Source organism: Leucopleurus acutus (genome assembly GCF_964270905.1).
Source record: "Leucopleurus acutus genome assembly, chromosome: 17".
NCBI classification, from domain to species: domain Eukaryota; kingdom Metazoa; phylum Chordata; class Mammalia; order Artiodactyla; family Delphinidae; genus Leucopleurus; species Leucopleurus acutus.
This window is the reverse complement of record NC_139159.1, coordinates 78,351,579-78,375,727: the sequence shown is the minus strand read 5'-3', so window position 1 is coordinate 78,375,727 and position 24,149 is coordinate 78,351,579.

Genomic DNA, 24,149 nt, shown 5'->3' with positions numbered 1-24,149 from the left:
GGCTGTGTAATGCTGAGCGGAGGCGTGCAGGTTTGTGGGGCGCTTCGACGACCTTTGAGCGAGCAGTGCGTTAGTATCATCTTTCCATCTGATCTTCTGAAATTATTGAAAAATTGCTTGAAAATTTCACAAATGATTTTCCTTGGCTTCTGAAGCTTAATTAGAATTTTGTTGTAAAAATGTGATTCATACTCCGTCTTTCCTGTCTGGTCTTTGTGGCTTCAGCCCTTTCTTCTTTTATTGCCCTGTTCTATAGCCAGATGTTAAATGTATGACGCCAAGCAGAATAAGACACTATTGACAGATTGTACATATGATCTGAGAGAAAGGAGGTGGTTCAGACAGCATCCTTATCCTACAAGATATGTGCATTCTGTCTGAAGTTTTGTAACTGAGGCAGGGAGCTCCAGAAGGAAGATCTGATATTAAATTTTGGAGTGATTTGGACACGATTCACAAAGTGCCTTCAAGTTTCAAGCCAGCTCCACACACATTAATATTAATATTGAACGTTAATATTGAAGTAAACAACAAACCTTTTATCACACTTTTTCTTTTGTGTTCCGCCCCCTTTGAATCTTCGCAAATTTGAGAGGAAAAGAGAGATGGCTTGATGGGAAGAACAGCCATAAGTTGAAGGTTTATATCACTTAGAGTGCAAAGGATAACAACATCAGTTATTCACAGTATAAAATACAAAGTGTTAATATTTTATTTCATGTCAGGGACCACATGGTATGTAAAAGGCAGATGTTATGAGTTTCAGAGGTATTTGAAGATGGTGTGTGAAACACTCAATGTAAACAGTAAACATGTATTTTCCTTTAAACACAAAATATACATAATGCAGAAGATCTTGAATCAGACTTACAAAAATGAATGTAAAGAACAGTTTAAAGTTCTTTTCATAGCTACTTAATTCATAAGTCGTCTTCTTAGCACTGCATGGGATGACACACTGTACAAAGCCATGGGGGTAGAGGCACCATTATTAGGACACTACCAGGAGGAGAGACAAGCACATGCCCTGCGCTTCCAGAATAAATAGAAACACCAACTCAGAGGCAATATTGGTACCCTATCTGCACTCTGGCAAGCTCAGCCTAGTGAAAGGTAGAGAAAATGTTAGTGTAGCACTAAATTGATTTAAAATATAATTCACTGAAGAAAGCAAGAAAAATATCAAAATCTGAAGTAACAAAGTAAATTAAATTAATTTAAAAGGTATTTCACACAGTAATGACATAATTTAATTCATATTATTTTACAGTTTTATATATTGCAAATTATAGAAGTTGCTTGGAAATAACTTCTCATAAAAAGACCTTTAAATGATTTAGATATAATAAACGCCCCTCTTCTCTTGTATACCTTCATCTACTAAAGTAAGGATGGAGATTATATTTTATGTAACTTATATTTTATCATCTCTATCCTTGCTTTATGTATATGTATGTTATATAAATACGTAGTTATGTATTTGTTTCATGGATTTATGTACTTCATTTTAATTGTGTAATATACAATTTTTAAAAAATTGCTTTCAAGTAGTATAAAATTTGAAAATCTTTCTGGTTAGTGTACAGAGCTATAGTCCATTTTCTATAATCTTTATGATATGGATTAATGATAGTTTATATAAACCTGCTTTTAATAGAAATATAAAATTATACTTTATTAAATTTCAATCCAAGCAGCATTTTATGAGAATATATATATCAATTCCATCAACTTGCTGACAACATGTATAATATTTTTTTTAAAAACCTGCTAAACTATTTTGTAAAAAAGTTTCCTCACAGTTTTAATTTTCCTAATTAGCAGTTAGATTAAGTATTTTTTAAATTTTTATTTACAATTTATATTTTCTTTGAAAAGATGCTTAAATTGTGGAACTTTTAAAAGTTATAGGCTTTTCAGATTTATTTGAAGAGGTTCTGTACATATTTTGGACAATTTGATATATTCCAGCATATATTTTTTCTCAGCACTTTACTTGTCTTTTGATGTGTTTATGAGATAGTTTTTCACAGAAGTGAAGTTTGATTCAGTTGAATTTTTTAATTTTTTTCCTGTATTGATTTTGCTTTTTGTGTCTTTTTACAGACAGCTTCTTTATACTAACATTATAATCATACAGTATTCTCATACAATTTCTTTTAAACTTTTTGAAGTTCTCTTTTTTTTTTTTAAGTTTATTCTTTCATTTTATTATCTTGCAACTTTTCATCAATCAAAAGATAAAATTAACTACAATGTAAGCAGTTTATTTTTAAGTATTTAAAGTTATAAAGCTGTTATTAAACTAATGTTTAATGGAGTACCTGACATAAAGGATTCTTGAATGAATAATGGGAATTAAACCAGATAATGAAGAAAAGTATTAAATGAAATGAGTCTATATAAAAATAATAGTTTTTAAGATAGTAAAGGAGTGATTCTAATTTCATATGCATCTCTGAAATAAAAGGAATTATAAAATAAAATCATAGCTTGTATCTTCCTTATTTATTGATGAAGGGAATCAGTCTTTATAATGCAAATTAAAAGTTGTTAACTAAAAACAAAGCAAAATTAATACTATAAGTCATTTATTGATTCAGAATTTTAGCCCAAGGTCAGGTTTGTGAAATTAACGTATAATTTTAGTTTCCTGAAAGAAGTTTTTTTTTTTTTTTTACATTTGAATTTCTTTTATTATAAGTGGTATTTCACATCTTTTCATATGATAAATAATTTGTTTTATTTTTCTGTGAATCAACTGTTAATTTTTTTTTTAACATCTTTATTGGAGTTTAATTGCTTTACAATGGTATGTTAGTTTCAGCTTCACAACAAAATGAATCAGTTATATATATACATATGTTCCCATATCTCTTCCCGCTTGCGTCTCCCTCCCTCCCACCCTCCCTATCCCACCCCTCCAGGCGGTCACAAAGCACCGAGCTGATCTCCCTGTGCTATGCGGCTGCTTCCCACTAGCTATCTACCTTACGTTTGGTAGTGTATATATGTCCATGCCTCTTTATCGCTTTGTCACCGTTTACCCTTCCCCCTCCCCATAGCCTCAAGTCCATTCTCTAGTAAGTCTGGGTCTTTATTCCTGTTTCACCCCTAGGTTTTTCATGACATTTTTTTTTTTTAAATTCCATATATATGTGTTAGCATACGGTATTTGTCTCTCTCTTTCTGACTTACTTCACTCTGTATGACAGACTCTAGGTCTATCCACCTCATTACAAATAGCTCAATTTCGTTTCTTTTTATGGCTGAGTAATATTCCATTGTATATATGTGCCACATCTTCTTTATCCATTCATCCGATGATGGACACTTAGGTTGTTTCCATCTCTGGGCTATTGTAAATAGAGCTGCAATGAACATTTTGGTACATGACTCGTTTTGAATTATGGTTTTCTCAGGGTATATGCCCAGTAGTGGGATTGCTGGGTCATATGGTAGTTCTATTTGTAGCTTTTTAAGGAACCTCCATACTGTTCTCCACAGTGCCTGTATCAATTTACATTCCCACCAACAGTGTAAGAGGGTTCCCTTTTCTCCACATCCTCTCCAGCATTTATTGTTTCTAGATTTTTTGATGATGGCCATTCTGACTGGTGTGAGATGATATCTCATTGTAGTTTTGATTTGCATTTCTCTCATGATTAGTGATGTTGAGCATTCTTTCATGTGTTTGTTGGCACTCTGTATATCTTCTTTGGAGAAATGTCTATTTAGGTCTTCTGCCCATTTTTGGATTGGGTTGTTTGTTTTTTTGTTATTAAGCTGCATGAGCTGCTTATAAATTTTGGAGATCAATCCTTTGTCAGTTGCTTCATTTGCAAATATTTTCTCCCATTCTGAGGGTTGTCTTTTGGTCTTCTTTATGGTTTCCTTTGCTGCGCAAAAGCTTTTAAGTTTCATTAGGTCCCATTTGTTTACTCTTGTTTTTATTTCCATTTCTCTAGGAGGTGGGTCAAAAAGGACCTTGCTGTGATTTATGTCATAGAGTGTTCTGCCTATGTTTTCCTCTAAGAGTTTGATAGTTTCTGGCCTTACATTTAGGTCTTTAATCCATTTTGAGCTTATTTTTGTGTACGGTGTTAGGGAGTGATCTAATTTCATACTTTTACATGTAGCTGTCCAGTTTTCCCAGCACCACTTATTGAATAGGCTGTCCTTTCTCCACTGTACATTTCTGCCTCCTTTGTCAAAGATAAGGTGACCATATGTGCGTGGGTTTATCTCTGGGCTTTCTATCCTGTTCCATTGATCTATCTTTCTGTTTTTATGCCAGTACCATACCGTCTTGATAACTGTAGCTTTGTAGTATAGTCTGAAGTCTGGGAGCCTGATTCCTCCAGTTCCTTCTTTCGTTCTCAAGATTGCTTTGGCTATTCGGGGTCTTTTGTGTTTCCATACAAATTGCAAAATTTTTTGTTCTAGTTCTGTGAAAAATGCCAGTGGTAGTTTGATAGGGATTGCATTGAATCTATAGATTGCTTTCGGTAGTAGAGTCATTTTCACAATGTTGATTCTTCCAATCCAAGAACATGGTATATCTCTCCATCTATTTGTATCATCTTTAATTTCTTTCATCAGTGTCTTATAATTTTCTGCATACAGATCTTTTGTCTCCTTAGGTAGGTTTATTCCTAGATATTTTATTCTTTTTGTTGCAATGGTAAATGGGAGTGTTTTCTTGATTTCACTTTCAGATTTTTCATCATTAGTATATAGGAATGCTAGAGATTTCTGTGCATTAATTTTGTATCCTGCCACTTTACCAAATTCATTGATTAGCTCTAGTAGTTTTCTGGTAGCATCTTTAGGGTTCTCTATGTATAGGATCATGTCATCTGCAAACAGTGACAGCTTTACTTCTTCTTTTCCGATTTGGATTCCTTTTATTTCCTTTTCTTCTCTGATTGCTGTGGCTAAAACTTCCAAAACTATGTTGAATAAGAGTGGTGAGAGTGGGCAACCTTGTCTTGTTCCTGATCTTAGTGGAAATGCTTTCAGTTTTTCACCATTGAGGATGATGTTTGCTGTGGGCTTGTCATATATGGCCTTTATTATGTTGAGGAAAGTTCCCTCTATGCCTACTTTCTGCAGGGTTTTTATCATAAATGGGTGTTGAATTTTGTCAAAAGCTTTCTCTGCATCTATTGAGATGATCATATGGTTTTTCTCCTTCAGTTTGTTAATATGGTTTATCACATTGATAGATTTGCGTATATTGAAGAATCCTTGCATTCCTGGAATAAACCCCACTTGATCATGGTGTATGATCTTTTTAATGTGCTGTTGGATTCTGTTTGCTAGTATTTTGTTGAGGATTTTTGCATCTATGTTCATCAGTGATATTGGCCTGTAGTTTTCTTTCTTTGTGACATCCTTGTCTGGTTTTGGTATCAAGGTGATGGTGGCCTCGTAGAAGGAGTTTGGGAGTGTTCCTCCCTCTGCTATATTTTGGAAGAGTTTGAGAAGGATAGGTGTCAGCTCTTCTCTAAATGTTTGATAGAATTCGCCTGTGAAGCCATCTGGTCCTGGGCTTTTCTTTGTTGGAAGATTTTTAATCACAGTTTCAATTTCAGTGCTTGTGATTGGTCTGTTCATATTTTCTATTTCTTCCTGATTCAGTCTTGGCAGGTTGTGCCTCTCTAAGAATTTGTCCATTTCTTCCAGATTGTCCATTTTATTGGCATAGAGTTGCTTGTAGTAATCTCTCATGATCTCTTTTATTTCTGCAGTGTCGGTTGTTACCTCTCCTTTTTCATTTCTAATTCTATTGATTTGGGTCTTCTCCCTTTGTTTCTTGATGAGTCTGGCTAGTGGTTTATCTATTTTGTTTATCTTCTCAAAGAACCAGCTTTTAGTTTTATTGATCTTTGCTATTGTTTCCTTCATTTCTTTTTCATTTATTTCTGATCTGATTTTTATGATTTCTTTCCTTCTGCTAGCTTTGGGGTTTTTTTGTTCTTCTTTCTCTAATTGCTTGAGGTGCAAGGTTAGGTTGTTTATTCGAGATGCTTCCTGCTTCTTAAGGTGGGCTTGTATTGCTATAAACTTCCCCCTTAGAACTGCTTTTGCTGCATCCCACAGGTTTTGGGTCGTTGTGTCTCCATTGTCATTTGTTTCTAGGTATTTTTTGATTTCCTCTTTGATTTCTTCAGTGATATCTTCATTATTAAGTAGTGTATTGTTTAGCCTCCATGTGTTTGTATTTTTTACAGATCTTTTCCTGTAATTGATATCTAGTCTCATGGCGTTGTGGTCAGAAAAGATACTTGATACAATTTCAATTTTCTTAAATTTACCAAGGCTTGATTTGTGACCCAAGATATGATCTATCCTGGAGAATGTTCCATGAGCACTTGAGAAAAATGTGTATTCTGTTGTTTTTGGATGGAATGTCCTATAAATATCAATTAACTCCATCTCGTTTAATGTATCATTTAAAGCTTGTGTTTCCTTATTTATTTTCATTTTGGATGATCTGTCCATGGGTGAAAGTGGGGTGTTAAAGTCGCCTACTATGAATGTGTTACTGTCGATTTCCCCTTTTATGGTTGTCAGTATTTGCCTTATGTATTGAGGTGCACCTATGTTGGGTGCATAAATATTTACAATTGTTATATCTTCCTCTTGGATTGATCCCTTGATCATTATGTAGTGTCCTTCTTTGTCTCTTCTAATAGTCTTTGTTTTAAAGTCTATTTTGTCTGATATGAGAATTGCTACTCCAGCTTTCTTTTGGTTTCCACTTGCATGAAATACCTTTTTCCATCCCCTTACTTTCAGTCTGTATGTGTCTCTAGGTCTGAAGTGGGTCTCTTGTAGACAGCAAATATATGGGTCTTGTTTTTGTATCCATTCAGCCAATCTGTGTCTTTTGGTGGGAGCATTTAGTCCATTTACATTTAAGGTAATTATCGATATGTGTGTTCCTATTCCCATTTTCTTCATTGTTTTGGGTTTGTTATTGTAGGTCCTTTCCTTCTTTTGTGTTTCTTGCCTAGAGAAGTTCCTTTAGCAGTTGTTGTAGAGCTGGTTTGGTGGTGCTAAACTCTCTCAGCTTTTGCTTGTCTGTAAAGGTTTTAATTTCTCCATCAAATCTGAATGAGATCCTTGCTGGGTAGAGTAATCTTGGTTGCAGGTTTTTCTCCTTCAACACTTTCAATATGTCCTGCCACTCCCTTCTGGCTTGCAGAGTTTCTGCTGAAAGATCAGCTGTTAACCTTATGGGGATTCCCTTGTGTGTTATTTGTTGTTTTTCCCTTGCTGCTTTTAATATGTTTTCTTTGTATTTAATTTTTGACAGTTTGATTAATATGTGTCTTGGCGTATTTCTCCTTGGATTTATCCTGTATGGGACTCTCTGTGCTTCCTGGACTTGATTAACTATTTCCTTTCCCATATTAGGGAAGTTTTCAACTATAATCTCTTCAAATATTTTCTCAGTCCCTTTCTTTTTCTCTTCTTCTTCTGGAACCCCTATAATTCGAATGTTGGTGCGTTTAATGTTGTCCCAGAGGTCTCTGAGACTGTCCTCAGTTCTTTTCATTCTTTTTTCTTTATTCTGCTCTGCAGTAGTTATTTCCACTATTTTATCTTCCAGGTCACTTATCCGTTCTTCTGCCTCAGTTATTCTGCTATTGATCCCATCTAGAGTACTTTTAATTTCATTTATTGTGTTGTTCATCGTTGCTTGTTTCATCTTTAGTTCTTCTAGGTCCTTGTTAACTGATTCTTGCAATTTGTCCAATCTATTGTCCATTCTATCTCCAAGATTTCGGATCAACCTTACTATCATTATTCTGAATTCTTTTTCAGGTAGACTGCCTATTTCCTCTTCATTTGTTAGGTCTGGTGGGTTTTTATCTTGCTCCTTCATCTGCTGTGTGTTTTTCTGTCTTTTCATTTTGCTTATCTTACTGTGTTTGGGGTCTCCTTTTTTTTTTTTTTTTGCAGGCTGAAGGTTCGTAGTTCCTGTTGTTTTTTGAGTCTGTCCCCAGTGGCTAAGGTTGGTTCAGTGGGTTGTGTAGGCTTCCTGGTGGAGGGTACTAGTGCCTGTGTTCTGGTGGATGAGGCTGGATCTTGTCTTTCTGGTGGGCAGGTCCACGTCTGGTGGTGTGTTTTGGGGTGTCTGTAGACTTATTATGATTTTGGGCAGCCTCTCTGCTAATGGGTGGGGTTGTGTTCCTGTCTTGCTAGTTGTTTGGCATAGGATGTCCAGCACTGTAGCTTGCTGGTCGTTGAGTGAAGCTGGGTGCTGGCGTTGAGATGGAGATCTCTGGGAGATTTTCGCCGTTTGATATTATGTGCAGCTGGGAGGCCTCTTGTGGTCCAGTGTCCTCAAGTTGGCTCTCCCACCTCAGAGGCACAGCACTGACTCCTGGCTGCAGCACCAAGAGCCTTTCATCCACACGGCTCCTCAATTTGGGTTGACTGGTTGTCTATTCAGGTATTGCACAGATGCAGGTACATCAAGTTGATTGTGGAGCTTTAATCCGCTGCTCCTGAGGCTGCTGGGAGAGATTTCCCTTTCTCTTCTTTGTTCTCACAGCTCCCAAGGGCTCAGCTTTGGATTTGGCCCCGCCTGTGCGTGTAGGTCGCCGGAGGGCGTCTGTTCTTTCCTCAGACAGGACGGGGTTAAAGGAGCCGCTGATTCAGAGGCTCTGGCTCACTCAGGCCGGGGGGTAGGGAGGGGCACGGAGTGCGGGGCGGGGCTGCGGCGGCAGAGGCCGGCGTGACGTTGCAGCAGCCTGAGGCGCGCCGTGCGTTCTCCCGGGGGAGTTGTCACTGGATCCCGGGACCCTGGCAGTGGCGGGCTGCACAGGCTCCCCATAAGGGAGTGTGGATAGTGACCTGTGCCCGCACACAGGCTTCTTGGTGGCGGCAGCAGCGGCCCTAGCGTCTCATGTCTGTCTCTGGGCTCCGCACTTTCAGCCGCGGCTCGCGCCCGTCTCCGGAGCTCTCTCAAGCAGCGTTCCTAATCCCCTCTCCTCGCGCACCAGGAAACAATGAGGTAAGAAAAAGTCTCTTGCCTATTCGGCAGCTCCAGACTTTTCCCCGGACTCCCTCCCGGCTAGCCGTGGTTCACTAACGCCCTGCAGGCTGTGTTCACGCCGCCAACCCCAGGCCTCTCCCGGCGCTCCGACCGAAGCCCGAGCCTCAGCTCCCAGCCCCTCCCGCCCCGGCGGGGGAGCAGACAAGCCTCTCGGCTGGTGAGTGCCGGTCGGCCCTGAGCCTCTGTGCAGGAATCTTGCCGCTTTGCCCTCCGCACCCCTGTTGCTGTGCTCTCCTCCGCGGCTCCCAAGCTCCCCACTCCGCCACCCGAAGTCTCCGCCCGCGAAGGGGCTCCTAGTGTGTGGACACTTTTCCTCCTTCACAGCTCTCTCCCGCTGGTGCAGGACCCGTCCCTATCCTTTTGTCTCTGTTTAGTTTTTTCTTTTGCCCTAACCAGGTAGGTGGGGGGTTCCTTGCCTTTTGGGAGGTCTGAGGTCTTCTGCCAGCGTTCAGTAGGTGCTCCGTAGGAGTTGTTCCACGCGTAGATGTATTTCTGGTGTATCTGTGGAGAGGAAGGTGATCTCCGCGTCTTACTCTTCCGCCATCTTCCCGGAACTCCTGAAGTTCTCTTTTAAGACTGTGTGCTTAAATCACTTACTTATTTGTCTAAATGTATGAAGTGTTGGTCAATTTTATTTTATTTTTTCAAATTTATGACTAAATGATCCTAAACCATGTAAAGGACTAATTTACTCCTTTCCTAAGACAGAGGTTTCTTGTGTGATCCTGCAGGTAATGCACGGTCCAGCTCACTAGGGGGCACCATTCACATAGTCGTCAATATGGACTTACCTCATAGGGTTGTATAACAGATGTCTCACTCTTCACTGTCAACCATTAACTGAATTTTCAAGTGCAAGAGAATTTATTAATGGACTCTCTTATCTGTTCTAATGATCAGTTTGTATGCAGTTTACACTTATACTACAATCCTTTAATTAAACTTTTAAATAATTTTTTGTTTCTGATCAAACTAATCTCATTTATACTGAAATATTAGCTATCTTATTCTATTTTTTATTGAAGTATAATTGTCATACAACATAATATTAGTTTCAGGTGTGCAACATAATGATTCAATGTTTGCATAATTTACAAAATGATCTCCACAATAAGTCTAGTTGCCATCTGTTACCATACAGAGGTACAAATATTTTTTCTTGTGATGAGAATTTTTAAGATTTACTTTCTTAGCAACTTTCAAATTTGCAATACAATATTATTTTTTTTTTACGTCTTTATTGGAGTATAATTGCTTTACAATGCTGTGTTAGTTTCTGCTTTATAACAAAGTGAATCAGTTATACATATACATATGTTCCCATATCTCCTCCCTCCTGCATCTCCCTCCTTCCCACCCTCCCTATCCCACCCCTCCAGGTGGTCACAAAGCACCGAGCTGATCTCCCTGTGCTATGCGGCTGCCTCCCACTAGCTATCTGTCTTATGTTTGGTAGTGTATATATGTCCATGCCACTCTCTCACCTCGTCACATCTCACCCTTCCCCCTCCCCATATCCTCAAGTCCACTCTCTAGTAGGTCTGTGTCTTTATTCCTGTCTTACTGACTATAGTCACCATGCTGCTCATTACATCCCCATGACTTATTTCTTTTATAACTGGAACTTTGTACCTCTTGATAGGCTCTGCTATTCTTACGCATTTTCTGTTCCATATGAATGTTAAAACACTTTATCAAACTCCATGAAAAATCCCATTGGGATTTGATTAGGATTTGCTTTGGATGCAGAGATCAATTTAAGGAGGAAAAGGTCTTTACAATATTGACTCTTGTCATCCTTGAACTAACTAGATTTCTTCATGTACTCAAGTATGTTTTTTAACTGTCTAGTTAGATGAGAATATTTTGTTTTTCTTCCATAATCTTTTAAGGAGATGAAATATATTGATATATTTTCTAATGTGGAATCTTCCTTACATTTTTGGAACTAAAATGGTTTCATTTAAATTTGGTCTTTTATTGCTTTTTAACATACTGCTGAGTTGTGTTACTAATGCAGGGACACTCATTATAAGTACTCATAATGTGAGTCAGCATTTGAGGTTGCCTAGGAAGAACCAAAAAGAAAAGAAAATACTGATCTGATGAATTATGTTAATTCCCACTCAAACATCCCTCTCCTTTTAACACTGGGTTTCTATCGTAGTTCATATAGTAAAACTTACTCTATCTCTTGTGATTGTCAGATATTCTAGTCATCTGATAAATACAATAGGAGAATAAACAGATGGCAAAGTAAAATTTTGGATATCAGAGAAGATGTAGACATTTAGGAGTTAATAATTTGGGCATTTGTAGAATGCCCAAATCATTAGTTCATTCAATAAATATTAATGAAATATTAATGAATCAACTACTATATGTCAGGAATTATTTTATCTGTCAGGATTTATTTTATCTGTCAGGATATAATAGTGAAACCAAATGAGTAAGATCCCAGCACCTCACAGAGATTATACGGTATTGGGAGATACAGATAAGAAACAAATTATAAATAAAAATAAAATAAAGTACCAGTTAGTGATAAATGTTATAAAGGTCTACAAAAGCAAATAAAATCAGAGTAAAGAGACAGAGTGTGAAGGTGGGAGAGGGGTTATTTTAGAAATAATAGTCAGGGATATCATGCAAAAACAATTGAGAAACATTTTCATATTTCAACCAGATAAAAAAATTAAAGAGGATAAATGATAAATGAAAGATATATGTTTTAATATCAAAATAGTAAAAGGTCATTAGAAAAAGTGTAGAAACTCTCAAAAGTATTTTGCAAAAAAAAAATGTTCTACCCCAATGATAACTTTCAGCAAGCAAACATGTAGCGAGTGAACAAAAAGTAAAATTCTGGGGCTTCCCTGGTGGCGCTGTGGTTGCGAGTCCGCCTGCCGATGCAGGGGACATGGGTTCGTGCCCTGATCCGGGAAGATCCCACAAGCCGCGGAGCGGCTGGGCCCGTGAGCCATGGCCGCTGAGCCTGCGCATCCGGAGCCTGTGCTCTGCAAAGGGAGAGGCCACAACTGTGAGAGGCCCGAGTACCGCAAAAAAAAAAAAAAAAAAAAGTAAAATTCTGGCATGTTATGGTTTTAGGAAAATGACAATAAGAAGAGCAATAATACATTTTGAGTTCTAATATTTAAGATTTCTAGTAACTGCATCATAGTGATAACACAAATTTCAGTAAATATTATAACATTGAACTATATTTATAAATGTAAATGATTTTGTCAAAGTAAAATCAAAATAAACTAAACTTTTCTTTATGATTTTCTCTGAAATGTTGGTCAGTGTTTTAATTTATTGGAATTTAGTAGCATTTCTGAGTCTCCATAGACTCAGTTATGAAGGCCTCTGATTTTTAATTAGAGCTTATGAATTTAAATTTGTAACTTACTTTGACATATTTTTATTTTTGCTACTTTATTCCAGTGTGGGCATTGCAGGTTTTGCAGGCTTTGTAAAATGTGTAGTGGAACTTTCATGTTTTTCTTCATTCTAGAAAAATGTATGTAATATGGGATACAAATATTTTTAACATTTGATCCTATAAACCTGTTTGTGTCCTAGGTCATTTTAGGGGTTAATAACTAACTTTTAAAAGTTTTATTTTTTCCCCTGTATTCAAGTTGTCTAATTTGAATTGGATAACTTTGATAATATTTTCTTAGCATGGTGTCTAAATTGACTAGGTATTAAAATGTAATGTTATATTATTGTGCATATTATTACCTTATGTAAAAATTTTGAAGTAAACTTTCTGTACATTGAAATACACAAATCTTAAGTGTGTACTCTTAACAAGTGCATGCACCCATGTAACCTATCCCTGTCTCAAGATACAAAACATTTCCATAATGTTTCTTTCCAGTCAACTCCCACTCCTACAGAGAGGCAACCACTTTTCTGACTTTTGTTCACCATAGATTAGTTATGCCTGTTCTAGAACTTCACATTAATGAATGCATTCTTTTGTGTTAGGCTTGTTTCACTCAGGGTAATTCCTGTAAATTTCATTCACATAGTTGCTGCTTCACTGGTCTCTCTCTCTCTCTTTCTCTCTCTCTCTCTCTTTCTCGCTCGCTCGCTCACTGTGTAAACATCAGCTAAAACCTCTTCTCAGTTCTTTCAGTTTCCAGCTTCTCTTTCTTCACTGGGTGCCTTGACATTTCCCAAGATCTCTGACGCATGGTTTAGAGCCAGAGATTACACATGAGGTTTTAGCACTTCTGCCTTCTATACCTCCTTCCCTTTTATCTTCCCCTCTAAACATCCCTCTGTTCCTCCTGACTTTAACTCTTTCCTTTGACACCGCAAGCCAGTGAGATTGTAACTTTCTACCACCTTTCAGGTAGTCTGAAGAATAACCTCATGCAGGAAAAAAAAAGCCACAGAATGTCACATCTCTCTTGGTACAGTTGACATCTTTCTCCAAATTCTTCCTACTTTTAATTACTTTCAAAACGGATGGTGGTTGTTGCTTTTCAAATCTTTTTTCCAGATTTTATAAGTGTTACTTGTGGGCACGGTAGTTTCACCAAACCACTTCATCAACTAGAAGCTGTACGTACATGACATTATTTATAAAATCTTCTTTGTGGATAGTAATCTGTAAATGTTTCCTCGCCAAGTTTCCATCTCTTTGACTTTTTGTTTTATTTCCTAAGGGCTTTCTTTGAATTTGTCTTTAGACTGTTGAATTGATATTTGTTCATATTTCAGATGATATTGTTCTCATTTTATAGAAGCAGTATCTGCTCTAATCTTTCTGGGGACATCAATTATTTTTTAGAAGTTTTATTGTATTACACATAAATATTTCACATAAGAGGCAGCATGGAATGGGAATGCAATCTGGGCCTATATTTTTACCTCTAAAAATCTATGGGAATTTGGAAAAGCTTCTGTGTGAATCAGAGTCCAGCAAAAGAAGATAAAATATTAGCCATAAATAATATAGATGGGTTTTGTACAGGGACTTGGATTCACAGGCGATGAAAGAGGTGGAGGGGCCCAAGCAATGGAGAATGAGGCAACTGAGGTATTAGCAGGAGAGGAAGCTTCTATTACCTCTTCGTGGAACAAAGGGAGGAGGTGTTGTTACCAGAATCTGTGCAATAAACCCAAAAGAAGAAAGTAAGGTGCACCTGCCTGCTGAGAGATGAAGCTTCACATCAGAGGCAGCGGTTGTTAGACTTACAACCTGAGGCAGAAAAGCGAAAAGAGAAAAGTCCTTGCTTTTCTTTTCTCCTTCCTTCCAGTGTATTTCTAGTGCCTCCTGTTGGCCAAACCTGGAAAATATCTGATATAGTTGCTTGAGAAACGTGGCCTGAAGACAGGGATCAGAACATGGAAAGGGCCAGCAGTAGATATGAGAGCAAACAGTGCTGGGAACAGCACCTCTGTTTAAAACTTGACTTATTTTGCTTTGAAGTGGGGATCTTAATGCCTAACATTATACATTTGAGGGAAGATTATGTAAAATAATATGTGCCACTTTCTGGCTCAAACCTAATGAATGATAAATGTTAGGTAAAATTTCCTCATATAAACTGCTTATACTTGTTTTTATTTATTATAAGAAGAGCCATATTGTTATTGAAGGCACATTATACGGGTATCTGTGTTGTAGACCGTAAAAAAAAAAACAACTATAAATTCTTCCCATTCCTTTATGTATACACTTCTATTTTTTGTTTTGTTTAAAATTTTTTTTATTGTTTTATTATTTTTTTAACATCTTTCTTGGAGTATAATTGCTTTACATTGCTGTGTTAGTTGCTGCTGTATAACACAGTGAATCAGCTATTCATATACATATATCCCCATATCTCCTCTGTCTTGCGTCTCCCTCCCACCTCCCTATCCCACCCCCCTAGGTGGTCACAGAGCACTGAGCTGATCTCCCTGTGCTATGCGGCTGCTTCCCACTAGCTATCTATTTTACATTTGGTAGTGTATATATGTCCATGCCACTCACTCACTTCATCTCAGCTTGCCCTTCCCCCTCCCCATGTCCTCAAGTCCATTCTCTACTTCTACATCTTTATTCCTGTCCTGCCCCTAGGTTCTTCAGAACCTTTTTTTTTTTTTTTTTTAGATTCCACATATATGTGTTAGTGTAGGATATTTGTTTTTCTCTTTCTGACTTATTTCACTTTCTGTGACAGACTCTAGGTCCATCCACCTCCTACAAATAACTCAATTTTGTTTCTTTTTATGGCTGAGTAATATTCCATTGTATACATGTGCCACATCTTCTTTATCCATTCATCTCTTGATGGACACCTAGGTTGCTTCCATGTCCTGGCTATTGTAAATAGTGCTGCAATGAACATTGTGGTACATGACTCTTTTTCAATTATGGTTTTCTCAGGGTATATGCCCAGTACTGGGATTCCTGGGTCATATGGTAGTTTTGTTTTTAGTTTTTTAAGGAACCTCCATACTGTTCTCCATAATGGCTGTATCAATTTACATTCCCACCAATGGTGAAGAGGGTTCCCTTTTCTCCACACCTTCTCCAGCATTTATTGTTGTAGATTTTTTTTTTTTTTTTTGCGGTATGCGGACCCCTCACCGCCACAGCCTCTCCCGATGCGGAGCACAGGCTCTGGACACGCAGGCTCAGCGGCCATGGCTCACGGGCCCAGCCGCTCAACGGCATATGGGATCCTCCCAGACCGGGGCATGAACTCGTGTCCCCTGCATCAGCAGGCAGACCCCCAACCACTGCGCCACCAGGGAAGCCCCTGTTTGTAGATTTTTTGATGATGGCCGTTCTGAGCGGTGTGAGGTGATACATACCTCTTTGTGGGTTTGATTTGCACTTCTCTAATGATTAGTGATGTTGAGCATCCTTTCATGTGTTTGTTGGAAATCTGTATGTCTTCTTTGGAGAAATGTCTATTTAGGTCTTCTGCCCATTTTTGGATTGGATTGTTTGTTTTTTTGATATTGAGCTGCATGAGCTGCTTGTATATTTTGGAAATTAATCCTTTGTCAGATGCTTTGTTTGCAAATATTTTCTCCCATTCTGAGGGTTGTTCTTTTGTCTTGCTTATGGTTTCCTTTGCTGTGCAAAAGCTTTTAAGTTTCATTAGGTCCCATTTGTTTATTTTTATTTCAATTTCTCTAGGAGGTGAGTCAAAAAGGATCTTGCTGTGATTTATATCATAGAGTGTTCTGCCTATGTTTTCCTCTAAAAGTTCTATAGTGTCTGGCCTTCCATTTAGGTCTTTATTTTGAGTTTAGGTCTCTATTTTGAGTTTATTTTTGTGTATGGTGTTAGGGAGTGTTCTAATTTCATTCTTTTACATGTAGCTGTCCAGTTTTCCCAGCACCACTTACTGAAGAGGCTGTCTTTTCTCCATTGTATATTCTTGCCTCCTTTATCAAAGATAAGGTGACCATATGTGTGTAGGTTTATCTCTGGGCTTCCTATCCTGTTCTGTTGATCTATATTTCTGTTTTGTGCCAGTACCATACTGTCTTGTTTACTGTAGCTTTGTAGTATAGTCTGAAGTCCGGGAGCCTAATTCCTCCAGCTCCATTTTTCCTTCTCAAGATTGCTTTGGCTGTTCGGGGTCTTTTGTGTTTCCATACAAATTGCACAATTTTTTGTTCTAGCTCTGTGAAAGATGCCATTGCTAGTTTGATAGGGATTGCATTGAATCTGTAGATTGCTTTGGGTAGTATAGTCATTTTCACAATGTTGATTCTTCCAATCCAAAAACATGGTATATCTCTCCATCTGTTCGTGTCATCTTTAATTTCTTTCATAAGTATCTTATAGTTTTCTGCATGCAGGTCTTTTATCTCCTTATGTAGGTTTTTCCTAGGTATGTTATTCTTTTTGTTGCAGTGGTAAATGGGAGTGTTTCCTTAATTTCTCTTCCAGATTTTTCATCATTAGTGTATAGGAATGCAAGAAATTTTTGTGCATTAACTTTGTATCCTGCTACTTTACCAAATTCATTCATTAGCTCCAGTAGTTTTCTGGTAGCATCTTTAGGATTCTCTATGTATACTCTCATGTCATCTGCAAACGTGACAGCTTTACTTCTTCTCTTCCGATTTGGATTCCTTTTATTTCTTTTTCTTCTCTCACTGCTGTGGCTAAAACTTCCAAAACTATGTTGAATAATAGTGGTGAGAGTGGGCAACCTTGTCTTATTCCTGATCTTAGTGGAAATGGTTTCAGTTTTTCACCATTGAGAAAGATGTGGCTGTGGGTTTGTCATATATGGTGTTTATTGTGTTGAGGTAAGTTCCCTCTATGCCTACTTTCTGGAGAGTTTTTTTCATAAATGGGTGTTGAATTTTGTCAAAAACTTTTTCTGCATCTACTGAGATTATCATATGGTTTATATCCCTCAGTTTGTTAATATGGTGTATCACATTGATTGATTTGCATATATTGAAGAATCCTTGCATTACTGGGATAAATCTCACTTGATCATGGTGTATGATCCTTTTAATGTGCTGCTGGATTCTGTTTGCTAGTATTTTGTTGAGGATTTTTGCATCTATGTTCATCAGTGATATTGGCCTGTAGTTTTCTTTATTTGTAACATCTTTCTCTTGTTTTGGTATCAGGGTAATGGTAGGCTTGTAGAATGATTTTGTGAGTATTCCTCCCTCTGCTATATTTTGGAAGAGTTTGAGAAGGATAGATGTTAGCTCTTACCTAAATGTTTGATAGAATTCGCCTTTGAAGCCATCTGGTCCTGGGCATTTGTTTGCTGGAAGATTTTTTTTTTTTTTTTTGGTGGTACGCAGGCCTCTCACTGTTGTGGCCTCTCCCTTTGCGGAGCACAGGCTCCGGACGTGCAGGCCCAGCGGCCATGGCTCATGGGCCTAGCTGCTCTGCGGCATGTGGGATCTTCCCAGACCAGGGCACGAACCTGTGTCCCCTGCATCGGCAGGCAGACTCTCAACCACTGCGCCACCAGGGAAGCCCTCCCTTGCTGCTTTTAATATATTTTCTTTGTATATAATTTTTGATAGTTTGATTAATATGTGTCTTGGCATGTTTCTCCTTGGATTTATCTGGTGTGGGACACTCTGTGCTTCCTGGACTTGATTGACTATTTCCTTTCCCACATTAGGGAACTTTTCAATTATAATCTCTTCAAATATTTTCTCAGTCTCTTTCTTTTTCTCTACTTCTTCTGGGACCCCTATTATTTGAATGTTGGTGCATTTAATGTTTTCCCAGAGGTCTCTGAGACTGTCCTCAATTCTTTTCATTCTTTTTTCTTTATTCTGCTCTGCGGTAGTTATTTCCACTATTTTATCTTCCAGGTCACTTATCCGTTCTTCTTCGTCAGTTATTCTGCTACTGATTCCTTCTAGATAATTTTTAATTTCAGTTATTGTGTTGTTCATCATTGTTTGTTTCCCTTTTAGTTCTTCTAGGTCCTTGTTAAACGTTTCTTGTATTTTCTCCATTCTATTTCCAGGATTTTGGATCATCTTTACTATCATTACTCTGAATTTTTTTCAGGTAGACAGCCTATTCCCTCTTCATTTGTTTGGTGTGGTGGGTTTTTACCTTGCTCCTTCATCTGCTGCGTATTTCTCTGTCTTCTCATTTTGCTTAACTTACTGTGTTTGGGGTCTCCTTTTCTCAGGCTGCAGGTTCGTAGTTCCCATTGTTTTTTAGTGTCTGCCCCCAGTGGGTAATGTGGGTTCAGTGGGTTGTGTAGGATTCCTTGTGGAGGGGACTGGTGCCTGTGTTCTGGTGAGGCTGGATCTTGTCTTTCTGGTGGGCAGGAGTGCATCCAGTGGTGTCTTTTGGGGTGTCTGTGAACTTAGTATGACTTTAGGCCGCCTCTCTGCTAAGGAGTATGCTTGGGTTCCTGTACTGGCTAGTCATTTGGCCTGGGGTGTCCAGCACTGGAGCTTGCTGATCATTGAGTGGAGCTGGGCCTTAGTGTTAAGATAGAGATCTCTAGGAGAGCTCTCGCCAATTGATATTATGTGGGGCCAGGAGGTCTCTGGTGATCCAATGTCCTGAACTCGCTTCTCCCCCCTCAGAGGCTCAGGCCTTACACCCGGCCGGAGCACCAAGCCCCTGTCAGCCCCACGGCAGTGAATGTGGCAGTCTCCATTATGAAGTCAGATTATGAGGGTCTCCCGTAGCTGTTCAGCTAGAACAGGCTGACTTGGGAGCACTTCGTCTACGAGGCTGTCTCCAGCAACCTGTGGCTAAAAGAGTAGGTCTCCACGTGCACTGCCAGAACCTTAAACACTTATACAGTGGTCTTCACTGGGTTCAGTCTTGGATTCGCTACAGATGGTCTCAAGAACACCTTACTCTCTCAAGGTTGTGTGCTTGAAACAGCTCCTAAGCCTGAGGGTCTACAAGCTGCAGGAAGACGAGACCTCCCAGGGAGGCCTGCAAGCCGTGATTCTTGCCACGAAGCCTGCTGCTGCCGTCGTGGCATCCGGCTTCCCCTGCCGCTCGGCAATGAGTTTTCAGTGAAGCTTTCTCTCTGTGCTGAGGAGATTCATGCTACCTGAGTTGCCCAAAGCCATAGAGCACTTAAATGTTGGGGCGAGGGTAGAAACCCCGCAAATCTGGCTCCGAGGTTGGTGTTACCTCACCCTGTCTGAAGCAAGGTCCTGGAGCAACACCCCACTGTGTGCGGCAGACAGCAGGCAGGACCCGTGTATACACCTTTAAAATGTTAAGATACTGTTTCTTTCCAACTTGATCTATAGATTAAAACTTGTCCTAAATAAACGTACGAAAAGATGTTCAACACCAAAGGTTATTAGGGAATTACACATTAAAACGAGATATCACCATGCACAGACTAAAATGGCTAAAATCTAAAACACGGGTAACACCCAGGGCTGGTGAAAATGTGGAGCAACAGGAAATCTCATTCATTGTTGCGGGGAAGGCAGAATGGTGAAGCCACTGTGGAGGATAATGCAAGTCAATTCATTTAAAAAATTAATTTGCATTGTGAAAAAAAAATGTCATTTTTCTGCACCTTTCATCAAAACTTAAAATCTTTCTCTTCATCCTTTAAATCTGGACTTGGGCATGTGATGTGATTTGACCAATAGCACATCAACAAATGTGAAAAAACAGAAGTTTGAAATGTGCTTGTGGACTGGGGATTAGCTTCTCTACTACCAGAAACTCTTATCACCACCAAGGAAGAAAGCCCAGGCTGGTCTAATAAAGGAGGTGACATCATAGACCAGAGACAAGCCATCCCAGCTTAGGATCCCTAGAGCGGCCAACCCATTAGTTGACTAAAACTGCAAAAGTTACTGTAAATAAGTCCAGCAGGAAAAACACCCTGCTGAATCCAGCTTAAATTGATAACCTACCGAATTATGAGTAAATGACAGGAGTGTGGTTTAAAGCCACTGAATATGGGGTGGTGTGTCACACAGCAAAGCATAACTGATACCTCTGCATCCTGAGTCTTGGTCACAGCTCTTCCACCAGCAAATTGTAACCCTGAGGAAGTCACGTCGAGGTATGGTTACCAGTTTTCTCGATTGTAAAATAAAGTAGCAGAGCAGAGAGCTAGGAGAGGCTGCACTTATTTCTAGTTTTCTTCCAACTCTGAAATTCTGTGATTATGCAGAAGGAAGTTTGATTTTTTTTTCTCATTTTTTTCCCTCAGAGTTATTCAAAGATCCATTTCCTCTTTCCAAATAATCTAGCTTGGAGGATGGTTTATAAATATATCATTGTGATAGCACAGATCTCCTGTCAATGAAATGAGCTCCAAATGTCTACATTAAAAAATTTACCAGAAATTCAAAGAACTCTCAGAGCCAACAGCTAATTCAATACTAATGCTGTCTGTTTCCAATGCTGTCATCATTATACCATACTGCAGGAAACAGCTTGATTTTAAAATCTGAATGATTTCGGTTTGAATACCAGCCCTGTGGCTCTGTGATTCTCAGAAAATTACTCAATATATGGTTATTGGCCAGAGGATATATATAAACATATGAGGATATCTTCCTCTGAATTAGTATTCAGGGAAAGACAGTAAAGATCGTGAAACATCCTACCTCTGCCATTCAAGTAATAAAAGTGGAAAGTAAACCTTCCAGTGGTTAGAAAGATGTTGCATCAATAGGGTATCTAAAAAATACAAAAAAACATGGAAATTTCTCAAATTCTCATTGGCAGAAGAATGGAAAAATAAGTTAATGTACATTAAGCACAGTGTTAAAGCTGCTGAAATGGACAAACCACTCCTCCATTCAATATTGTGAATGAAACTTAGCTGCGTAATTTAAAAAAAAAAAGGTTCCAAAGGATTACATAAAATATGAGTTGAAATAATGTTAGAAGACCCAAATACCCAAATATGCTTTTTTTGAGTACATAGAGATGTGAAAAAATATTAAAAATGCAAAGCAAGGGAATGTTGAACACCGAATTTAGAACACTGTTTACTCAGGTGGGGGCAGAGGGCACAGAGGGTGGAGACACATCACACTGAGGGATTTACGGTTTTTGTTGGGTATACATTGGGTATAAAGCTTTTCATTGTGCCTGTTTTGAGCAGAGAGTAGAGAAAAGGGGGCCTTGAATGCACCAATGAAGAGAGTGTCATGTATCAGGATTAAAATTAATTCATTTTTGTGTACTTGTTGACCTTGAACCCATGAGAAAAAAGAAATAATTGATGACCTGAAACTATGTAGACTTCTGATTTTGAGTGGGAAAATGCATCAAATTATATATTCAATAGGATTCCAAAGTCATATAATGGTAAACAACGGTGAAAGTAGGGAGAGGAAATGTGAGGCTCTGGATCATTTCTTCATTTGCCCCCAGACATTATCTGGGATCTGGTGATAAACGAAAAGGCTTTTGGATGAATGAGGCTGTTGCTTTCTGCTGCCTTACATTTTACTGTCAATCTTCACATACTTAAGTTAAAAAATTTTTCTTCTCCATGTCTCAGTGTCTGGCTCTGTGATTGGTATTGTAATAGTAATACACAATAGTGACAGCTAAACTTTATCGAATGCTTATAAGTGTGTCTTAGGCATTAACTCATCGAATTATCATAAATATTCTTTTTTTTTTAACCCTCATTTTTACGGAGGAGGAAAAAGGCTCAGAGAGGCTAAGGAAATTACCCAAGAAGTGACAGAGAAGGGATGTTAATCTAGGCAGTGCGCTCCAAAGACTACATTCTCAACTGCTGCATCTTCCTGCCTCTTGGTACCACATGCATTTAATCCATGCTGAATAGATGGAAAGGAAACCCAGAGTCCACCATGCTCTGATGAACATGGAGGGTTTCTCCTGCAGAGAAGCTGCGTTAGTAGTCCCCAGAATTCTCTAAATAAAATCCATCTCCTCCACCTGCTGCTCATTGCTGAGGTCCCAACATTCTTTGTGCCCATAGTTACATACCATATTATTCCTGACACACAAAATATAATAATGCTTCTGAATACATTTTTGAATGAGTGAATAGCTCTATGAATAACTGTTCCCTAGGGCTAGTATCGGGGGCTATTGTCTTCTTAGTGAGAAGGAGACATTCACCAGTCTGTAGTGTAAATGACCTATTTTCTCAAGGATGTCAATAGACACTGCCCTCCTGGTTCAGATGAACTGGAGTCACTAGCACTGGAAGCTCATGCCAGAATCTTTCCATCAATAGAAACATCTCTGGCAATCCATGTTCCCACTTTAAAGAAATATTGAATATATCCAAGAGGAAATGAACCAGAGGATCTAGCAGTAGATGAAATCTAAGTTCATAAAGTATCATTACAGACATCAGAAAATGAATTCCTCTCCCTTCAACCTCACCTGCTCACAAAGTGGATATGGGGGTTCTGGAAGCTCCCTGTACATACAGAAACAAGAAGGCCTCAGCTGCCGAGACCCTGTAGGCAGAAGGCAATGCTATGTAAAGGGAGCTGGGAGGGTTGTAAGCAGATACTGACTTCCAGCAACTCAATCTACTGGCAGTTTGCACTTAAGAAAGTTAGATAGCCTTGTGGAGCCTCAGTTGCTTCACTTTAAAAATGAGAATCCTGTACCAAACACAAGCTTTTATAAAAACGGAATGGGACAAAGTAGATGGTTCATTCCTACTTTCTTCAAGGTAGTTTCGATGCAGTGACCTGCCTACTTATTTACATGCTTAGCAAATATTTGTGGAAATGAAATCTCTGTGGAACTAATATCCTAGATGGGAAATCAACAACAAGAAAACTATATATATATATATATATATATATATATATATATATATATATATATATCTCCTCAAAATATAAAATACAGTAGGTACTATGGATTGGAGAGAAGGCATGAGTTTAGAATTAGGCATATATTCAAGTCTTAACACTGACCTTTGTGTAGTCTGGGCAAGTCAGTTTGCTTCTCTGCCCTCAGGGTTGCCTTGCAGGTTGAATGAGATGGTATCAATGAAATCGTGGAGCACAACTTCTGAATCTTAGTAGATGTAATCAGCGCAGTTACCTTTCCTCATGCCTTTTGCCTCAGAAGAGCAAGCGAGCATGTTGGCAGGCATCCAGGGGCATTGACCAATTAGTCACGATAGTCAGTTTACTCCTTCCTCTGCACCCAGAGAGGACAACTGCGATTTGAAGAAGGCTCCCGCCCCATGAATAAGAGGAGCTTTGGATAGGGGTTCTGTGCCCCATCCTTCCCGAGGGGATGGGCAGTCCCCAGGTGTGATCAGGCTTCTGCCTGCCATGTTGTCAATATTCCAGGGGACTTACTGGTCACCTACATGCACAGGTCTCTTGGATAATAATAATTAGTAACAACCAATATTTATTTAACCATGAACAAGGCACTGTTAGAAAACCATTATGATCTCTTTGCAATAAAAGAGAAATCTGAGGCTTAGAGAGCTTAAGTCACATGCGTCATAAATGGTCGGATTTGAACTCAGCTGATTATACTACATTACATACTCTGCTAGAGTTATTGATCCATGCCAAGTATTTTACAATTAAAAAAAAAATCTCTGAAAAATCCCACAGTCTCTTCTTCTAAAACCAAACCCTTGCCCAT